Source organism: Hordeum vulgare, chromosome 1H (assembly GCF_904849725.1).
Source record: "Hordeum vulgare subsp. vulgare chromosome 1H, MorexV3_pseudomolecules_assembly, whole genome shotgun sequence".
NCBI lineage: Eukaryota > Viridiplantae > Streptophyta > Magnoliopsida > Poales > Poaceae > Hordeum > Hordeum vulgare.
This window is the reverse complement of record NC_058518.1, coordinates 338,586,684-338,592,104: the sequence shown is the minus strand read 5'-3', so window position 1 is coordinate 338,592,104 and position 5,421 is coordinate 338,586,684.

The following is a 5,421-nucleotide window of genomic DNA, read 5'->3' as shown; positions in this document are numbered from 1 at the left end:
TGCCAGCGTGAAGCGGCGGCCACGCAGGCACGCAGGTATGTGGCCGCGCCGGAGGGAGCGGCGGCCACCTCCTGCTGCCGACTGGCAGGAGGAAGACGACACCGAGGGAATGGGCTTGGGCCAGGTGAGCGACACGTAACTCTTTTCCCATTTCTTTTCTTTTCTAGTTTCTGTTTTCTGTTAAAACAATTCTAACTTTGTTTCATTTTATTTTTGGCTCCAAACTATTTCTAAAATAGTTTGAATGATATTGAGGTGTTATTTGGAATATTTCCAAACACATATGAAAGTTTCAACAATTTATGAGAATTTGAAATATTTGAAATCAAAAATATAATTAATTTCAGTGACTTTTAAGTTTAAAATAAAATGCCAAAAGAATTTTGAAAATATATTTCACCCTTGATATTTTGTTTTCAAGAATTATCAAAAAGGATGAACTTTTATAATGTCCATTTAGGATTCATTGCTTTGCCACCAAATTTGAATTGTTTTTGAAAATAGAGTTGCTAGGGTTTTCTTTTGTTTTCATTTCTTGCTTTTGATTTCCTTTCATTTTCTTGGATGCAAAGGAGAAGACATGAGCACAAATTTGCTAAACCCTATTAGGGATTCAGGGATGTGTCAGAAAAGGACGTCCCAAAATACTTGGACAGGAGGGATCAAACTCAATATCCATAATAAGAAAATCAATGGGAACGTAATTATCACTGACAACAATAAGCACATCATCAATTCTCCCTAAAGGTTTCTTTATGGAATAATCAACAAGACGAACACCAAAAGAACATGGATCATAAGGATTCAAGTTAAGCATATCATACATTCTTTTGGGCATACGGAGGCACTAGCTCCAACATCACACAAAGCATGGCAAGAGAAATTATTCATTTTAATCTTAACCATAGGATCCCAACCATCTTCTATTTTCCAAGGGATAGAAGTCTCAAGTTTGAGCTTCTCCTCCCTAGCTTTGATAAGAGCATTGGTAATATGCTCGGTGAAGGCAACATTAAGTGGACTATTGTGGGGGTCCCTAGCCATTCTTTGCAAAAAGGTGATCACTTCGGAAAGACTACAATTGTCAAAATCAGGATTACTTCCATTAATTAAAGTGGTAGTGATGTCATCTAAGCTCACTCTTTGAGTAGTCTCTAAGTTCAAAGGACCTACTTGCCCTAAAGTTGAGGTATTAGCATCACCATTAATAGGTCCATTGGGACTAGAGATGTGATGGGTGCTAAAAGTTTTGATATCCTCAACAACATGTATAGTAGCAAGGGTAGGGTGAGTAGGAAGGCTCTTAATCCTATCTTCCTCTTCTTGAGATACAACCACTTCGGGTTTTGCTGCCATTTGATTTATCAAAGTGGCTTGGGTGTGAGACATATTGGAAACTTGGGTTTCCGTGGTGGTGAGTCTAGTCTGGAGATTGGAAATTTCACTATTCGGGCTCTCAAGCTGCCTTCGAATGTTTTGCAAAATAGAAGAATGCTCATCTAATGTCTAGAGAAGGCCTTGTTTTGTTCATATTGGGTGTGCATATAATTCTTTGTAGACTTCTCTGTCTCTAAAAGTTATTCATAACTAGGCATTCTTTTATAATTAGGAGTGTAACTATTAGTGTTATCGTTCTCATTGTTGTTGAATGGGAACGGTCTAGGATTGCTACCAAAATTACTCCTATAAGCATTATTGTTAAAGTTGTTCCTCGAAATAAAATTAACATCAACTTGCTCTCTTTCTTAAGCAACCAAAGAATTCAAAGGAACATCACTAGGATCAATAGGAGCTTGCTTACTAAGTAAAGTCATGATCATGTCAACTTTATCATTAAGGGAGGAAATCTCCTCAAGAGACTTTACCTTCCTACCTGTTGGAGCTCTCTCGGTGTGCCATTGAGAATAATTTGTCATCATCTCATCCAATAGTTTTGTGGCTGCAACAAGTGTAGTTGACATAAATGTTCCTCCCGCGGCTGAGTCTAACAGATTCCGCAAGGTAAAGTTCAATCCTGCATAGAAAGTTTGGATAACCACCCAAGTAATCAAACCGTGAGGAGGGCAATTCTTAACAAGAGATTTCATATGTTCCCAAGCTTGGGCAATGTGTTCATTATCCAGTTGCCTAAAATTCATAATATTTCTTCTCAACTGGATAATCTTAGCAGTCAGGTAATACTTCCCAATAAAAGAATCTTTGCACTTATCCCAAGAATCTATGTTATTCCTAAGAAAAGATTGAAGCCACAATTTAGCTCCTCCTCTCAAGGAGATAGGAAAAAGCTTAAGTTTAACAATATCACCATCTACTTCTTTATACTTTTGCATGTCATAGAGCTCAACAAAAATATTCAAGTGCAAAGCAGCAGCATCTCTAGCACCGGAGAATTGATCTTTCATAACAAGGTTCAGTAAAGCAGGTTTAATCTCATAGGACATCGCTGTAGTGGCGGGAGCACCAATAGGAGAGTGCAGATAAAGTCATTGTTGTTGTGACTAGTGAAGTCACACAACTTGGTATTCTCGGTGGAACCCATAGCAATAGCAACAAGCAAGAACTAAGCAACTAATTTTTTTGTGGTTTTTGGTATAAGACTCTAAAGCAAAAACTAGCAAGCAAACTAACAAGATTGAAAAACAAAGGTAAAGGATGGTGTGCAATTCCCCTATCTTGAAGACTAGAGTCCCCGACAATGGCACCAGAAACTTTGCTTGATGACGAGGTAATGTATATACTTCTCTCCCCCTCATTGGTTACCCCAAGTGCAAGGTTGAGATGTAGTCAGCAGCAAGTTTCCCTCACACAGGGACTATAAGGTTTATCGAACCAGGAGGACTCCGAGGTTCAACAAGTAGGTGCCCTCTGCTCTGCCACTTACACAGGACGTGGACCTGCACACACAGCAAATAAATTTCCTCTCAATGACTACAGAGAGGTTGTCAATCTCTCCGGTCTTGTAGTTTGCAAAGGATCAAAACACAAGCGGGAATAGTAATGGTGATAGCAACGGGAAAGTAAATAAGAATTAAATGATGGAGGTGTAAGCAATAGTGGAAATATGGACCGGAGTCTCATGATGTTCACTAGTGATCTCTCTCTCCCAAAATACAGTAAACAGCTATGCGAGATAAACAAATTACAGATAGGCAATTGGTAGAATTATAAACGCAGCGCAATGCTAATCATGCTCATTGATTATTCTGAGGCTCAAAGTAATAGGCAATACGCCAAGACAAGTAGATCGTTTATTCATCAGCATCTACTTACTAATCATCCACCTAGAGATATCTATCCAGAACATCTCGCCGGTATTAAGTTGTGAGTCCCACCCAAAGTGTAAACTCAAAGCAACGGACAATTGCATTAATGAACTATGCGTAAGGTAAACAATACTTGCAACGGTGGTCATAAGCATCGTTGTTTTATCCTTGGTGGCAACAACACATCCCCTAGTCTCATGTTTCTGTCACTCAAGCAAGACATCGAGGGCATGAACCCACAATCATGCATAATGCTCCCTCTTGGAGTTACAATCTACTACTCAGCCAAAGTCATAAAAAGGTAACGGAGAACATGCATGAATCACTTAAAACATAATATAAAAGGAGAACCAAATATATAACTCACAACAATCTGAACATAATCTCATAATCCATCGGATCCCATCAAACTCAACATGGCAATAGCAAGAGTATTACGTATATGCCTTGATCATGTAGGGCAGCTCACAAGGACTAACCATTGAAGCACAAGATTGGAGAGAAGACATTACATAGCTACTGGTCATGAACTCATGGTCCAAGGAGGACTACTCACGGCACGTCCAGGAAGCATCCATGGTGGTGGAGAAGCTCCTGGAGATCAATCCTCCCTCCGGTAGGGTGCCGGGAAGAGGTCTCCTGGCGCTCCCGATCTCAAAAGTGTTGCGGCAGCGGAATGGTGGAGGAATTCGCGACTCTGGATATGATGGAAGGGTTTTCCCTTGGAAAGGTAAGTATAGGCGAAAGGAGGGCACCAGAGGAGGTGGGACCCACCAAGGCGGCCTGGTGGCGCGGCGAGGGGCCAGGCAGCACGGGCTGGCCGCCTGGGCAGACCTTAGCCCCCCTCTGCCCCCCCCCCCCCCTTCGGTGATTCTGGAGCTCCCGTCACGCTGATTTTTATATATTTTTTCTGGATTTTTAGGGCTTCGGAAAATTGGGTAAAAGCCCGTGCAAAAAAGACAATACCAGACAATTACTCGCACTAGGTGCACTAAGTTAGTAGGTTAGTCCAAATATGTGAAAAATGATATAAAAGTGTTGCAAAACATATAACAATGTCACGCAAAAGATCATGGAACATGCAGAAATTATTGATACGTTAGGGATGTATCACCATCCTATGATGTTTTGAGTTGATTTCTTTTGTCCTTTGGGTTGATTGATGACCTAGATTGGTGTGAGATGTATATGAATTTTGGTGTTGTCCTATGGTGCCTTACGTGTCGCGCACACATGAAGGACTTCTCACTGTAGGGTGTTGCAATATGTTCATGATTCGCTTATAGTGGGTTGCTTGAGTGACATAAGCATAAACCCAAGTAAGGGGTTGTTGCGTATGGGATAAAGGGGACTTGATGCTTTAATGCTATGGTTGGGTTTTACGTTAATGATCGTTAGTAGTTGTGGATGCTTGCTAGAGTTCCAATCATAAGTGAATGTGATCCAAGTAGAGAAAGTATGTAAGCTTATGCCTCTCCCTCATATAAAATTGCAATAATGATTACCGATCTTGTTAACAATTTCCTAGGAAAATTCCACACACCGACCCATCATTATTCCACACTCGTTGTTTCTAACATATTGTAATATATTCTAACTTTATGATAACAGCACCTATTTCTATATTCTAGTTCTCCATTATCATGCAAAGCTATTCTCTTCATACCCACAACGCAGTTTCATTTCTCGTTTCTAGTCGGAAGCAAACGTTTGGTGTACATAGAGTCGTATCATTGGCAAATAGGACTTGAGAGAATATTGATCTTACCTTTAGCTCCTTGTGGGTTCGACACTTCGTACTTATCACTTCCACCTTTGGAAATTGCTCAGCTTGTTTGCTTTCTTCACTAAGTAGATTTTGTTTTCCCTTTTTGCTTTCTTTAGTTGTGGGTGAAACAAACAAAAAAATCAAATAATGAAAAATATGAAAAAAATTACTCGCCTCTTATGCCTAAGAAGTTTTTCAAAAAGAGAAGTGATTGGAAGGTTGTGCATTGGAGAAGTGAGGGTCGACCTTGAACACTTGTGTTCATGCTCATGGAAACATGTAGAATTTTTCATGGAAGTTTCTCAAAAATAATTATCCCCTTGTATATATCCATTTTATTATAAAAATAATGTGCCAAGATTTGGTTATAGGACGATTAGATAGCTTGTT